This window comes from Anguilla anguilla, chromosome 10 (genome assembly GCF_013347855.1).
Source record: "Anguilla anguilla isolate fAngAng1 chromosome 10, fAngAng1.pri, whole genome shotgun sequence".
Lineage (NCBI taxonomy): Eukaryota > Metazoa > Chordata > Actinopteri > Anguilliformes > Anguillidae > Anguilla > Anguilla anguilla.
Window position 1 is genome coordinate 40,905,579 of NC_049210.1, and position 17,030 is coordinate 40,922,608.

The window sequence follows — 17,030 nt, forward strand, 5'->3', positions numbered from 1 at the left end:
CCGCCCGAGAGGGATCCTGGACCCGAGCCCACGCTCGTCCAGTCACAGGGCCACAGTGGCTCGAACCCCGACAGCCTCGAGAGGGAGGCCCGTCTCGTGCCAAGGCAATTTATATTTAAATGCTTTGTTTTCTTGATTAGGAGCCCAGAACAGACACCTTGGGTCGCATTTTGCTCTGAGCTGAGCCAGAGGGAAGAGGGGTGGGGGGGGGGGGTTACTTAAAGGAACATGCATCTGTTAATGTCTCTCTCCTCGTCTTGCTCTGAAGTGAATTTGCAGTCGTGAGGTCAGCGTGTGCGTTTGAGCCGCAGGGGACCTTGCCCTCCGTCGCACCGAGGCTCGCCGATGTTAGGCGCCACCGTGTATATAGCTGGATGACTATTTATTGAAGATGAGGGGCAGCCATTTTATGAACAAATGAGGAGGAAGCAGGGCCTTGAGGTTGCTGTGCTCGTGTAGGTACTCCTGAAATGGCAGCCACACCCACTAATGTGTTAAGACGTTTATTTTTTTTTCCTGTATCTGTATATAATAAGACTAAAATGTTTTAACTTGAACTAAAACAAGCCCTTTCTGCGTTTAGGAGCTTGTTGAGTTGGCAGTACTCTGCAATGTCTGCGGTGACTGTACACTACCGACACTGTGTATGTTCGTTAGCATTCTAAGTGACTCTGTGTAATGAAGATTAATCAGTATGAGTGGGGCAGTTTAGCAGTACCATATGGTACATTATCCTAGCGTGCAGGCCTTTTTGAGTTAGTTGTCTCATAAGCGGGTTTCAGGACATTAAGCTTTGATTTGTTTCTTAAATGTGTAATCAAACGCGTGTCACTTTGAACGGGGGTGGGGGGTGGAAGGGGGGTGGAGGGGTGCGGAAGGGGTGGCTGGCACATATTTTTGAAGTCACTGAAATGTAAAACGCCACAGGAAAAAATGACCTTATAACCTTTCTCAGGACACGACATATTGCGTAAAGTATCACGCGCACACAGTGCTGCCCTGTCTGGTCATGTGACCCTTTCTAAAATGGTGGAGAGACCTCTCTTTCCTCTTCCATCTCCCCACCTGAGGTGATCTCTGTTTGGGAGAGCGGGGGGGGGGGGGTCGGGGCAGGGCTCTCTCTCAGGCCCGGGGCCCTCTGATGCTTCTCCACTTCTCTTCTCACACTCGTTTTCTTCTTTTCATCCCTACGGGCATTTCTGTCTCTTTCACTGTGCTGTGTGATTGTAATGAGACCAGCGCTCACTGACCAGATGAACATTAAGGCTCAAACTGACGCGTAACTCAAAGAAACGGGATTACAGGCGGTGCTAGGAGTGAAGGGTGCTGTCGTACATGTCTTACGCAAGGAGGCCACGTGACCAGTGACAGGCCTGCCAGCCCTCGGCACAGGCGTTCGTTAGCGTCCGTAACACTAAGCACAGTCGAGAGAGCGCGTTTGCACCCGCTGTCAGGAGCGCACAGGAGCGCTGGCGTTTAGCGCTGTGAAGCTGCCGCTGTGTCGGGCAGCTTGTGTTTCCCCGCCCTGGTTACAAGGGCCGCTGTGTTGGGCAATTTGCGTTTTCCAGCCCTGGTTATGGGGAAGCTTCCGTTTTTGCTGTCCTGGTTATGGGGCAGCTTCCATTTCCCAGCCCTGGTTATGGGGCAGCTTGCGTTTGGCTGCCCTGGTTATGGGGCAGCTTGTGTTTGGCTGCCCTGGTTATGGGGCAGCTTGCGTTTGGCTGCCCTGGTTATGGGGCAGCTTGCGTTTGGCTGCCCTGGTTATGGGGCAGCTTGCGTTTGGCTGCCCTGGTTATGGGGCAGCTTGCGTTTGGCTGCCCTGGTTATGGGGCAGCTTGCGTTTGGCTGCCCTGGTTATGGGGCAGCTTGCGTTTGGCTGCCCTGGTTATGGGGCAGCTTGCGTTTGGCTGCCCTGGTTACGGCGACTCATCCGTTTCTTGTCGAAGCAGGGTTTGATTAACTGTTACTTGAATGATGAATTCCGTTTTTGGATGATCGTTTTCACAGGCCTGTCCCATCACTGCAGCATCCTCTGTTGACTCTGCGCTCTTCCAGAATGTGTTCTGCCACCACTTTTATTTCTTCCTCGTTTGTGCCCATTAAACAAATTACCAGGACAGATTTGTATTCCGCTTAATTGAATATGATTAATTAGCCTTTCAAGTTCAACTGTTCTAGATGTAGAACTACTCTTTTTTTTTTCCCAGGGCAGCTGTAGTCAATGTTTATAGAGCTGATTCTTAGGAAAAAAAAAATATATATATATGATTAACCTTTTTTGTACTTGTATGTTTATACAGTACAAATGCACCCCACCCCCCAAACACAACAAAAACATTTCTTTCACAAAGGAATTATTGGCCAATTAAAAAATAGGGCGATGTCAAATACAGATCAGGACTCATTTAGCAGCTCACACGGAATGGGATTTTACAGACCCAACGGGTAGAGGAACTCCAGCAAAGGCCTCTGGGAAACTGTGTTCAGGGTCCTGGGTGCTGACTCAGTCCGGCTCTCAGTGTTGACCTTCAGGAAGAGGCATTCGCAGACGAGACGGTCTGGCAGAAGGGCCCAATTCAGACGCAGTCTTATCTAGTCCGTTCATTTGAATGCAGCTAGCTCACTGTGCTGTCACTAGTGTTTCATGTGCTTCCACATAAAACAATAAGATGCTTTGTGTAGAACATATAGGAGAGATAATTAAAACCACTTTATTTGATTATTTTTGTGAATCATATATATACCTACATGCATACATATGTACGCACACACACACATGCATACATGTGCACATACATTTTTTTTTTTTTTGTGAGGAGGTGGTCTTTAATCAGAACGAAGTCATTTTTATTTATTTTTCCAGTATTGGGTTGTTTTCCAGGTGCAAACAGAAATGCTTTGAACATTGTTGAATTAATTCAAGCGTGTCCCATCAAATACCATCGAGGAGCGAGGATTCCGTCGCGCATACCATAGATGTAGAATACACACTGTCCTAGAATACGATACGAACTGTAAATCTATGCAGAGAACTTTTTTATGAAGGTTCAAACGAGCTTTTAAAATATGTAGCTTTGGTGGGGTCTTTCCTCGTAGACATTACGTTGTATTTTTATTTTTTTTATTTATTCAGATCTAGTGTGAAGATACAGCAGTTTTTTGTGTTTTATCCACAACATCTCATCTGTAATTAATGATGTATTTATTTATAGAGTAATAAATTTTAAGACCGTTTTCACCTTTACAGTTTGTCAAATACCAGCTGCCTAACAAGTAAAATAAAGCTCTGATTAAGTAATCGTGTGTGTTCTCTGTCTTGTGTGTGTATGTTTCTTACTGGTAGTTATCCCAAGCGCCCTCTCACACGGTAAAAATGTTCAGTGTTAAATCAGCTCTTCCTGAGTACATATGGGTCCTATTGGACTCATTTGTACTCTGTTGGAGTTGAATTAACGGGGGACATGTTACTGTGCAACTCCCCTTTGCTTTCTCCCTCTGCTCTGTATGTCTCTGTAGTTTATCTGTATCTCCCTCCGTCCCTCCCTCCCTCTCTATTTCTCACTCTGTCGTTCACCTCGGCCAGACTCTTTCCCAAATTATTCCTTAAGAATCTCATTAAGAAGTTTTGATTTTCGGTTTCTTTCCTGGATATATTAGTTTCACTTTGCTTGTCTTATTCGAATGTCGCACTTATAATGTTATGGAACCACACGGAAACCGCAAATTGTATAATTATAAAAAATACTCGCGAAACGGTAGGTATGTATGCATATATAAAGATGAAAAGATGGTAACAATGAAGCGGTGGCATTAATAACGGAAATGCCATCCCATTAGTATTCAGTAGAGGTCCCCATGGTTCCCCTGCTTGTTGAGTCTTTTCTAAGCTCGTGCACATTCCTAAGGTAAATATTAAGGAATATTATTTGATGGCATCATGTTATCGTTCATTTGTTGCCACTAGTTGCATTTTTTATTTATTTAAATGATACATTTAATATGCATGTAGTTCAATTATCTATAGGTTTCACCCTAACACGAACAGGCAATTTTATGAATTGATTTTAAGAATTGAGGAGAAACCTTTGGAGGTTTTCATTAGTTCCCTCTATAATGTCAGCAGTCCCAAAAATTTGAGGACAAGCACTACGACGGCTTTTGCAGTCTTTAGTTTTAAAAGATCATAATGTCTAGTGTAGCGCCTCGTGCTGAATGCCTTAGTCGTGTTCTTTCTTGCATTCAGTTTGCGCAATAGTTTGTATTTCACTTCGCTTTGTTAGCCAAATTTAGTGTAAAAAGAGCACTGATCATTTCCCCAGAGCTGTTCCTCTTTTTGGACGACGTGAGAGGCAGAGAGCCTTAAGTGTGTTTTTTTTTTTTTTTGGGGGGGGGGGGGGGGGGGGGGGGGGGGGGGGGGGGGGGGGGGGGTATAGAACACATGGATAGACCTAATGTGGAACGAGAAACAACAAAATTAATTTTAAGTTACGTTTTTTAAATACACTGATTTTTTTTCAGAATTGGTTGCATAGGTTCCATTGGTGCTATTACTGGATACAATTATTAGCGCTTTTAGGGATGCTTTTCGCATTGTTTGTAATCCGTTCTGATGTCACGGTGGAGAGGGAGGGGCCGGGTGCTCCACAGACCGACAGCTGCCGGAGAATCGGGAAGATGGTGGAGTCGCTCTGGTTGAACGGGACTTGATGGTTGTGGCTAGAATCACGGGCTGATGACAAAGGTAAGAAAATATTTGGTTTGAAATTCCGTTGCCGAAGGAGACGACGGACCATCGCTTCGCTTAAATGAAGAGCGCCGCTGCGAAATCGTGCTTGCGGATGAAGATCCGTTTCGTCTGTAGCTACTGGCTTCTGCTGCGTTTTGCAACAAATTGGGGAGGGGGGGACCCTAGGATACAAACCTCTTCTGTCGCCCACTGGTAGTCGCCGTATTGGTTTTAGTTACTTAGTTTGTAAACACGAACGAGCCAGATGACCCGGAGTAGGCTACAAAACCATGCATGAAAACAAAGGACTGTCCGGGTGGTCCCTGGCTATATGGAAAAGCGGAGAAATCGCTTACGCCCACCGTATCTTCCACATGTAATAACTACGCACTAAAGATGAGAAAGTGGATTGAATCCTCTGTTGTACGAGTGGTATCACGAAGCAGGCTGTTCAGGTTAGAACAATTTATTTACGGGCAGGATGTATCAACTAGCCTATCCACGGAGTTCAGATAGGGCGGAGTTAGTCTCCACACTAACACATAAATATGGTTTATGATTACCATGAACGAGATTATTTTGTGTGGAACTGGAATTTTTTAAAATATCCACTGTTATTAATCTTATAATATAAGTATCATGGTAGGCTAGTGTCAGTCTAGTTTTTGGCAAAAACCAAACACGGACTCGAGAACTTGGTATGCTAAACGAGTGTGTGAGGAAGCGAAATTAATTGGCTGCACGGGATGCGATAAACCGCAAGAAACCGATCAGACGATTTTCTTTCTTCTTTTTTTTTTCTGGGTTGGAACGGTGTGAAAATGTGCAGCCTGTCTCCGTAACAAGTGACCATTCATTGGGATGCGCTTGTTTGGGGAGGGAAGGATAGCTGTTGTTGCTGCAGTTGCAGCTGCCTCTGCGATCCACGGGGACCGCGTCCTGTGTTTTTGCCAAATAATAGTGCACTACAGTAGGCTATATGCGCCGTTGAATGGCGGCCGTGGCGTAGGCTACGCTTGCGCTGTAAGCATCTACGCTGTTAGCATCTCCATCAAATCTTCAAGCCACATACTTGTCCCAATAGAAGCTTGTGGTACGCCCGAAGGTGTGCAGGTGTAAGAAAAGAGCTTACTGGCACTTGGTCACAGATGTGGAAAGCCTGGATTTAGGACGTTTCAGGTAGGCTGTATCCGCGATGACTAATCTAATTTGTTATCAGCAACGCAGGTCTTCTCCGTGAAAAATTTGGCTTGTTATGTGAGTTCAGTCTGGGGATTTCTCCCTCTGCAACGCTGCACCTCCCCCACGCCCAGATTAAAGATGTGATCGTACCAGGTAGACAGTAGCGGTACTGGTATTGCGTGTTTTGTATTGATTATACACACAAGAGCGCAGTTTTTTGTCCCGAAACGTGCGTGTGTGCCTATGTTCAGAGTATGAGCACCGTAAAGCCTTTATTGAATTAGCTCCGGCAGTTCTCATCGCGGCGCGCTGGTGATATATATGTTTACACTGTCTGGGTTTGGCGCAGTACAGTAAGACCTCGGATACAGCGCTGAACAGGTGGCGGGGTCTAGAAGAAGGTAAAACATGCTTTGCGGCGTGATTTACTTGATGCAGATAGGTGAACGAGCGTTGTTTTATCAGCATTACAGTCGATCATAGGAGTCGATGCTCGCTATGTGTAGTTTTCGCTTATGATGGAGACGGTATTGATAAATTCATGGAATGTTATGGCATAGCGAGCCAAGGCTTTCAGATAACAATAGCCTTCAGCAATTTATGTTACCAGAGCTGTGTCACTATGACAGTACAGCGAATATGTCCTTACCAAAGATGGCATCATTACTTGTTTTTGTCATTTTGTTCCTACGTGCATTACCTGTTCTAATTTACAAGTTCAGTGATTAGGCATATGGTGCTGGCCAACGAAAAATGTGTGCGTCTTTTAGGCTACAATGTACTAACGCTTGTCTGTGGTTTGGAGAAGAGACATCGCGTAACTTGTTTGTGTATGTGTGTATGGGGGTGGGGATGTGTGTTGGGGCCCCAAAGTGGGACCCAAAGGGATCACGCGATTGGGACATAACTAAAGGCTGCATTTGGAATGGGTGGTTGTTGTCATGGTGACAGTTTATCACCCGGCATCGCTAAGCCCCAGCGATGTGTTTTAGGTCTATGGTTTCGGTCTCAGGCTCGCGCAGGTCGTTTCGCCTGCAGTGCTCCATGTTCAACCCCTGGATAAACGGGCTAACTGGTGTTCGGTCATGGTCATGTCACCCCAATAATCCCTGGCTAAAAAATGTGTGTCATTGCATTTTATGTAAGACGCGGTGGGTGGGAGTTTCTTTATTGGAATAACGTTGTCATAGCTCAGAAAAACTGAAAGGCTAAATGAGTAACACTGCCCAGTTTTAGCTATTAAATCGTAGTTGGTGTGTTTATGCCAGGAACACGATGGCATCAGTGGCGAAGTGAGAAGTGAATCTAATATAATATAGAAGACTATATTATATTAGATTCATGTTATTTATGACTTCTTTTTATTGTTTCAGGATTATCAATAGTTTTTATTTTATTTTTTATTATAGCATTGTCATAGACTAGACCTCTATCCAGTCATTACACACACGCACACACACACACACAGTATTGTATTGTAATAGTAACAATATAGTATATAAGGTTCATTTTTTTTATTTTAGGAAACGTTCTTCACTAAATAGCTTTTGCAGTGTGAATTAGTTTTTGTTCTACTGATGCTTGGTGTTTCTGATGGCTCATCTCTTGTGCCGTGTTCCTGATAGGGCATCTCTTGTGCCGTGTTCCTGATAGGGCATCTCTTGTGCAGTGTTCCTGATAGGGCATCTCTTTTGCAGTGTTGCTGATAGGACATGTATTCTGCAGTGTTCCTGATAGGACATCTCTTGTGCAGTGTTGCTGATAGGACATCTCTTGTGCAGTGTTGCTGATAGGACATGTATTCTGCGGTGTTCCTGCACACCATTAACACAAAGGATGGCTGAGCATTTGTCTGCTTTTTTTTTCAAAAGGTATGAAAAGATTTATTAATGACTCTTGGGTTGTGGTTTTACAAAGCAGCCAGCCAGCCACTGTAAAAAAAAAAAGTAAAATAAAATAAAAAGTTATGGTGCAGCGTTCCCGTCCCGTAATGAAGGCTGTCCAAGGTTCTCCCAGCTGCACACAAAATGCCTTTGGCAGCGGCTGCGGAATTGAAAAGCAGTAGAAAATGAGATCTGCAGCAGGGTTGTGTAAATATAACATTGTCAAGTGGCGGGGCAGGGTGGGGGTGGGGGGAAGGGGGAAGGGGGGTGTGAAAATCAAGGCTGGGGAAAGACGAAAATTCTACAAAGGAGATCTGTATCTGTGCAGAGTTGTCTGCTGGTGAAACTAACTGGGGAAACATGGGAGGAAACTCTATTTGGGAGAAGGGTGTAGTGGGCGTGGCCGTGGGTGACGTATAAAACCCCTGGAACGTGCTCGCCGCTGAATTAGAGGAATCCGAGCGCGATACAATCGATTTCCCATTTCTGGACCTCAGCCTGTGTCAGCCTGGCGTGGATTTGAACTCCCAACCCCTCACCCCCCACCTCCCGCAACAACAACTGCCATGGGCGGGGTGCTTGTTCAAAAGGGTGTTCCAAACTCTGATTGGTACACATTCGTCTTGTGCATATGTTTATAAAGCACACAAGCGCATGAATAAGTTTTGAGTTGCGGCAGGTTTTTTTTTTGTTGATAGTGTTATATATTTTGATCATTGTGCCAGTTTTCTCGTTCGATTTTTTTTCCCAGATCTGGTGGCACTTAATTAGTCAAAGTTGCCTTTCTCTTTTTTTTTGCCGGTGTAAGGAGCCACTAACCTCAATGGCGGGGTCGAGGCGATTACAGTTTAAGTGAGCAGCATCATGACGATATTACCAGTACCCCCCCCCTCCGTGGTGGGTTTTCTTAAAAAAAGACAGACTAAAGAGCAGAACCTGACACCCCAGTGACACTTTTTGTGGGCCCTTATTTACTGTGGAACTCCCTGCAGAGAGAGAGGGAGGGAGGCAGGCAGGGCAGGTGAAATGCTCGGAGTCTTCCCTCACTTTCCCAGCGAAACGGGGATTAGCCAGTGCGCACAGGTGCCGCGGAGCCTGCTGTTATTTTTGGGAGGTGTTATTTCCAGCCGCTGACAGGAACATGGCTGCAGCAATGAGTAATTTCACACTGAAATTAGGGTCTGTGACCCCCCCCCCCCCCCCCCCCCCCCCCCCGGCGCCAGTACAGAGTTGGGGGGGGGGGGCGGTCGAGGGGGGGCTGCGTGGCTAGGCTTCAGGGCTCTGCCTCCACAATGGTTGGATGGGGTTTTTGGGTTGGTCCTGTGCCTTCGCACACATTCAGTGCCTGCACGTGTGTACATGTGCATCTCTGTTTTTGAGTATTTATTTATCTCTGTATGTGCTTGGTTGCATGTTTGCATGTGTGTGCATGCACATGCATAATAAAATGATGCAGCAGTTGCAGGTTGAGGAAGTTCAAAAAAACATTTCAGGAGAAAATGCGAATGACATCCTCTTCTCTCAAAGGAGAAAGGAGAAGCCAAAGCATGTTTTATTGACCCTGCCTGCCAACCTTCGCCAGCCTACTTCCTGTTCATATCACTGTTTTGTCTCGTACATTATTGTGATTAGTCAAAGTGTTTTATACTGAGTAAACATGGCCTTCACTTTTATCCCTTTGAAGAGTAGGGTTTTTGGAATGCTTTTTCAGAATTCTAAGTCAGGGTTCTAGAACTCCATTGCTTTCATCCACCAGTAACGATTGTTACATTAGCATTAGAATGTTCAGTTAAGAACATTCTAATCGCATATTTGTGATCATACGCTTGAATGGGTTAAATTTGCATTCGCACAAACAGGGGTGCTGCGAGTTCAGGCCAGCCCCCCCTCCCCCTCCCCCGCAACACATTGTACAGGAGCTTAAAAAGAAAATCCGTCCTATTCTGCTTTGCACCCCCTACCCCGCAGGAAGAAAAAATGTGCTGTATCAGAGTTAACTGTACTCTATCAGGAGTCGACTTCACCCTGAGCTGTTTTTTTTTTGTTTTTTTTGCTGAGCCTGGTCTGCACAGAGACCAAAAATGGTTTAGTAAACACGTGCGTTTTTTTTCTGCCCGGTGCGGTTGGCATGCGTGAGGCGGAGTGGGCAGAGAGGGGATCGATAGGGCTCGCGAATCAGAAGCCCGTGCGTGAGAGGGCTCCTGTCGGGAGAAAACAAATCTCCCCTCTCCTGATCCCGGACCACAGGTTGTTTGCGCGGGGGTGTTTGACGGAAGCAATTTAGTGCCCCCCCCCCCCCTCCCCCCCCACCTCCCGTCTCTCGGAAACCTGCGCCTACTGCCTAGCCATCTCGCAAACACTGCAGATAAGGGAACTGGAAACATCACTTTTATTGAATTGTGTTAAAAAAAATTTTACCTTAAAAACATTTGTTTCGCAGTTATTGTGATTTTCCTTTTCTGGCCATTGCCTTGACACGTCCCTCCCTTCGCTTGTCGATGGCTTCCCCTGGCCCTTGTTGGCGGGTCTTGGTTCCCAGGTGTTTGCCGAGCCCGGCCCTTTCCGCCTGAGCGGACGTGTCATTCCACATGACATTTCTTTCGGAACGGCAAGATTTTTACTCAATAATTTTCTGTGTAGAAGCACTCGCCGTTTAATCTGTTCTTGCAGCTGGAGGGCACACTCGCAGAATCGACTTGTGCACTCCTAACGGAGAAAAACACTGCAAAGATCAGGGGAACTTGTATTCTTTAAGTTCATCTGAGTTTATTGGTGTACAGGAGGCAGCGTTTTGGTGTGAGGTTCGATGTTGCTGTGGCATGTCCTCCAGACTGCAGGAATGGTGTACGCCACTGCAGATACAACCACAAGATAAAAGTTTTGAAAAAAGGGTGTGTTCAAAAAGCCGTTTAAAAAAGGGCAATAGCCCTAATTCAGACACAACGAAAATGTGTCCCAAAAGCCTACTGCGCTACCACCGATAAAGAGCCACCCTGTTAGCACGCCTGTTAAGAGCAGGGGGGCAAAGGCAGCCATGTTGGCTAGGCCCAATTAAATCAGTGATGCATTCTGGAAATCAGTGATTGACAGGACACGGTGATTTCCACCCACATTGGGGACCGTGAAGCCGTGAGGTGTGACCCGTTTGTTGCTATCCTGCACCTCTCCTGAATGAGCAGGGTTCTGACCCCCCTCCCTCCGCGCCCCCCCCCCCCCAGAAAGGCCCCTGACAGCCCGCACTACCCACCGTCCCCCCCCCCCCGCCTCAAGACTCGGTCACGCCCGATAAAACATCCCAATTTAAGCCCCCCCCCCCCATGACCTGGCAGAGGGCAAATCGGCCAACAAAGAGGTTGTAGAAGAGACAGAATACCTCGATTTTTGTTAGAGCTCCCTACAGGTTTTTATTATGTTGGTTATCCTTTATTTACTTGGTTTTAAAAAATCCCATTAGGACTGACTTCTCTTTTAAAAATGGAGTCCTTGGCAGGGCTCTTCAGTCTTTTTTTATTTTTAACATTTTGTTTTGTTGTTGTTTAATTTATTCAACTGATTTCTGAATGGTTGAATAATCCAGGTTAATCTGTGGCTTCAGACCAAAACACAAAATCATTGTTACATCGGTTTCCTGTACCAGGCTAAAACAATCAAGGGACCTACCTCCCTTTCACAGAAATCAAATCCACTTAGTTTGTGACCAGTGTTGAGGGAGAAGGGTTAACTATTCTGGTTTCCCTTTTTTAATCCTTGCGGCCCCAACAATCTAGTTAGCCCTAAAAATATCTCACTTATACAGTTTATGTATACTGTGGGTAGGTTTGAAAAAATGTGTGGTCAAAATATAGAGCTTGGCCAATCAGAGGTATCGTTTGATACATCCATCTGATTGGTCAATTAACTACAACCCCCTGATACATGTGTGTGTACATATTATGTAAATGAGAGCAGTCTTGGCTGTGCCCTGGGGCCTTGTTATATTACAGTTAGTGTTGTAATGATCGGTAATGCAGCACCAATCGCTATCTTGCCAAAAACGCTGTTTTATGTGAGGGCAGTGTCGTGTTTTGCCAATTCGCCCGATATTGGAAGGAGAGGACTGCTCCTGGCCGACAGCCCGTGCCGGTGAAACCGGAGGACTTTTTTGGAAAATTTAAACGACGGCAACGATTAAAATGGGGCGACGTTTCGTTATTTTTTCGTGACCTGAGGCAAGGTCCCCCCCCAGCCCAGCCCAGTCATCCGTGTCGTTCTGATAGAGCATATCAGGTATTTTTTGCCGTGTAGCACTTCTTGTTCTCTCTTGTTATCGCTCTCGCGCTCCCTTTGTCTCATCCTTTCTCTCTCCTCTCCCTCCTCCCTCCCTTTATGTCTCTTCATCTCCTCCCTCGCTCTCTCACTCTCCCTCTCGCTCGCTCTCTTAATTGCCTGGAATGATTAATTGCGTTTGCCGGTAAGCCAGCTGGCTGGAGGTGGAGGATCATTTTTTAATAGTCACGTTCTCAGTTACCCGCTGGCCCCGCCCCAACACTCTCCGCCCCTCTCCCATGTTTGCATAAGTTTCTCATTTTTTAAAATTCACTCCCCCCAGTGATGTTAAAAAAGCACTCAGGAGAGACACTGAATATTAAAGTCATCTTCAGGGGAAAGTCACAATGGCTTTAAAAAAAATTTTGTTCTCCCTGATGATTCCTAATATTGCATTAATTTGAGCTGTAGTGCTGGTTTTCTGTTTTCTTTTTTTTTTGTTGCTGTTCTCAGGTGACAACAGAAATATATTTATTTATCAGCTGCCTTCAGCTAATTTGACAGTTCTGGCAGTTGCTCTGACAGTTTTTTGGGCAGAGTGAATGATTTAATATGAAATTTAAAAAGCAGGGCAGCAGAATTACTGCCCATCTTTTTCCAAAGACTTTTTTTTTTTTTCTTCCCTGAATGCTCAACATTCCGCATGAGGTCACTGGTGCGTATGCAAAATCTAAAAATATATTCCGTAACCTATTTGCTTCCTAATAATATTGCATTCTCAATTTCCTTCTGGCACCTGCAGTGGCATCTGACTTTACGTTGTTAGACTATCTATGACGGCTACTATCAGTTTTGACCCACTATCTGTTGTGTTGCAGAGGTGACTTGGCATCTGTACTGTTTATCTAAAGCCTGTATATATGCACTGATGCAATGGCTGTTAATAAGAGCGTCTGCTAAATGTAATGGCATGTTAAGTTCCCTATTCATCTGCACAATTTATTAAACCCAGAAAATCATCCAAATTATGATCTGTCCTCATTGAGTTTTTTTTTTTTTTTTTTTTTTTGAAGGTATAAAAAAAAACAGTTACACAGTTGTAGTCAGTGGTGTAGAGTCCCTTACGAGCTGCCAGCCCCCGCCCCCTCACTAGGTCAAAATGCTAAGTCAAAATTCAGTGTAGTATTTCAGTGATTCAGTGAACATTTCAATCTTTCTGCTTCATCTTAACAAAAAACCAAAAAAAAAAACGTGCTGTGGATCTTTGATGAGCTTACTCTCTCCTTCCCACAGTAGTATCAGAGGTTGACCAAGGTCAGACAACATTCAATTCTGTCTACACAATATATGCATGGCTTTTAAATACTTTTTTTTTTTTGGACAGGCAACAAAATCAGCAGAGATTCTCCTTCAAATCCCTTACTATTTATTCTTTATCCTTACCTTAGCTAAAATGGAGAAAGGCTGTTTGAGAATCTGACTTTAATAATTTACTACCTTGCCATCCACAGCAAACAAGAACATTTTCTGTTTGGTTGGATGCCAGGAAGCTTAGGGGCTTTGGAGACTGGAGTTCAGCTTCCTTATATTTATGAAATCATAACGCGATTTAACGAGCTACCCCATTAACTCAGTGATCTCCTCACACCTGCTGGGACCTTTGCATTTCTTAGCACGGCTAATAAAATTTTTTTATCTGGTGCTGGCTTTGAGTAGGGCTGTGGGGGTTAAATGGTTGGGGAGGGCCGGTTCTGCAAACTGGACGATTGTAGGCCTCTGGGCTGTGTGCCAGGGATGGGAGGGGGACAGGGAAGGAGGGTGGCGGAGGGGGTGCGATGTGATCTAGTCCACCACCCCCCCCCCCCCCCCCCCCTCCTTTCACAGACAGGACTGGAGAAATGATAATCGTATGGATTTTTTTATTCCTCCCTGTCAGGGATTGACACGGTAGCCCTTCAGAGCTCTCCTGTTTTACATTAGTTCTGTGCTTCTGTGCGGTTTGATCGCATTTCCTGGAGCGATGGAGATCCGCTCGCTCCGTACTGCGGCTGCACGGCTCTGTCTGTGGAAGGAGGAAACCGCATTAAAGGAGCGGGTCGCGGGTGGGCCGGCGTCCCGGGAAACGTTTTAATGCATCCAGCGCCCTTTTTTTGATTTAATCGTACCATTAAGAGCTCTGGAGTCAAAGGCCGTCTGCAGTGTTTGCCTGGTTGAGCGTGTGCCGTAATTTACCGAATGTCTGTGTCAGAACCGGTCCGTTTAGATTAATAACGTCATCGGTCGATGCTGCGTGTTCCGTTATGACGTGCGTGTCCCAGACTTTGAGTTCGGTGAGAGAACCGTCGTAATTTTAGGCTAAGTTGCCCTGCGCGTCTACCTACTGAATTCTCCTGCTGATTTATTGCCTTGCCTGCTTTATTGGATTCACGGTTTCAAGGCTGCATTGAAACATTTCGCATGTTACAGAGGAATTGCCTGGCTACGTGCCAACCCACCTGCTCGACGTTCTGCGGGAGTTCTGATTGGCCGCCGGGAAATGGAATCGCTCTTTAATGTGCACCGTCTCATCAGAGATATAATCCTGCGATCTGCGGTAATATTTGTAAATGAGCAGATTGCATTTTACTGTCGCCCCGGCGCTGAATTTTAATGGGCGAACCCGCTTATTTTCTGCCTAGTGGAATTCCGAGCGCTGTAACATTCCGTTGTGTTCGTCGTCAACAACCCGTCTGCTGACGTCAAATGGTGGAAGTTGTGTGTATGCGTGTAGTACTGGACGAGGGCTCCTGTCGAGCTGAACCAGGGAAACAATTAGGAGGAACGAGAGAGCGCCCTGGACTCCCTCTCCGTTGTAAAATGCCACTGCTGTCTGATCGTCTGTGTCGATAGGTCATCTTAAGATCCGCCTCCCACCCCTTCAGCTTGTCATGTTTCAAGCCGACGGATAGTTATTATGGGCTTGCTCGGTCACACTGTAGACTTTCCTATTCTGTATTTGTTCAGAAAGAGAGGAGAGAGACAGAGAGCGGGGAGGAGAGAGAGAGAGAGATGGAGGGGGAAATGTCCTCTAATTTAACGTTATGAGAGGCTGCCACTTTTGACATTTCCAAACCTAATCTCCTGGGCCTAATGATGTCATAAAGTGTACCCTGCAGAAATGCTTTTGACAGCCCAGTCCACTGCGGAGAGTTCAGTCGTTTTACAGGGACCTGGTCTGGTGACTGTGGATGGGGACTGGCTCACCAGCAGACCCAATCAGGCGCTGGAAGCACTACGGTCAGTTTTGCAAGACCTCAGGTGGGCTGACTGCAACGTTTGTTGTTTTTTTTTTGCTTGTGAGTCAGTGAGTTGTTAACATCTCTGATTGACTGTGGGGTTCTCTTGTTTAATGGTTTAGTTTTCATTGCCTGCAGTTCATTTTAAATTAGCCTTAGCGGTGTTTAAGCTGGCCCTACTATTACCCCTCGGTATGATTTCTGTTGTATCGCAGAAGTAGTTGATTGCAACCAGTACTGCCATATTAATTATCCAAGGAGGAGATTATATTATGTTTTACATTTTGTATTGTTTCCTATGATCACAGGCAGTGTGTGCAGGAGGCCTATCATGTTGCTAAAAATCCACAATGCGCTTCCTGAGAGGAACAGGAAGTCAGGGCTGCTAGGCCAGTGTTGCCAACCCTTTTCTCCCAGGCCATGGTATTTTTTTCTGTATCAGTGTGGTCCAATTTATTGTCTTCCTAAACCGTTCTAGATTTTAGTTTCATATTGACAGAAAGAGTCACAGATGTTGAAAGTAAAATGCTAACACCTAGCTTGGGGGTGGGGGTGGGGGGTCGTGCAGTGCACCTGCCTTCTGATTAATACGGTTTAAACTTATACTTATGGTGGCACTTATGTCCTGGTAATTTACCAGGTTAATGAGCTGTAAGGAAAGCCAGAGGAGAGAGTCTGGGGAGTGGAGCCGCTGCCCCATTATAAAAGCTGGCCTGTATCCCTCAGAAATGGTTTTATATCCCCCTCTGCCTAAGTGTCCATTACTGAGAGCAGCCTGCTGGCTGTGCACTGCAGGCCACCACCTGCTGTGTGTGCGCGTGTGTGTGTGTGTGTGTGCATGAGTCTGTGTGCGTGTGCGTGTGTGTGTGTGTGTGTGTGTGTGTGTGTGTGTGGGTGTGTGTGTGTGTGTTTTTCACCACACCTGTGTAAATATAGCAGTCTCTTGGCAAAGAGCTTCAGAGGAAGCAAATACATTAAAGAGGAAAGCAAGTGGGACAGGAAGTGATGTCATCCCCTACAAAAAATGTATGCGCAAATATTTTGAAAGTGTCTTGAAAACTTATTATCCAAATGTTTTCAACACAAAATATGCAGAGATTTACAAATTTTTACTGCTTTCAGATATTTCTGTATATTGTTTTAAAAATATTATTAAAAATTTTCATGCAGACTGCAGTAAACTGTCAAGATGGTGAAGTGTAGTTCTTCAACATATAATGATAACTCCATACTACACTCCATATTTTGACAGTTTATTGCAGTGTATTGTTTTTGGGTAAGGAATAACAACCTGCACCCCAGTGCTGAAAATTAAACGGCCAGGTGTGTCACTGATCCTGGCCAGGACACCTCTAAAAACAGGAGACATTTTGTCCCAGTGGGTTTTACCTGGTAAACTAAAGGTAAATACATTCTAAAAGCGAACAGATTTTGCCCGATGGAGTGGAGGGAGGGCATTTGTTTCAGGGGGTTTAATGACCTTGTTTTTGTACTTTTTCTACTCTATTCTGGGAGAGGACGTTTCATGACTGTGTCCCGATCACAGTGTTTACCAGAACAGCAAATAAAAACACACACATGCTCGCGCACACACACACAAACACACACACACACACACACGTATTCGCTTGTTTGAATGAGATCGGTTCGATGAAGGAAGCCGGCATCCGGTATGCTGAAAGGGCTTGACACGCTGGATAAGATCGTTTGGTTTTTTTT

The 17,030-nt window shown here is 45.4% G+C and overlaps 1 protein-coding gene across 5 annotated transcripts in view; it reads left to right on the forward strand.

Annotated features, from left to right (window-relative positions):
- The first annotated feature begins 4,425 nt into the window (after positions 1-4,425).
- Positions 4,426-17,030, forward strand: part of apba1a (amyloid beta (A4) precursor protein-binding, family A, member 1a) — a 64,105-nt gene continuing 51,500 nt past the window's right edge. For 3 of the 5 annotated variants that reach the window (XM_035379648.1, XM_035379647.1, XM_035379651.1), the window contains exon 1: positions 4,426-4,741. The gene's annotated coding sequence lies outside the window, so the exon portion shown is untranslated. Of the gene's footprint in view, positions 4,742-5,369; positions 5,906-6,044; positions 6,310-17,030 lie in introns of those variants that run through there. The other 2 variants (XM_035379649.1, XM_035379650.1) reach the window with 2 other exon arrangements.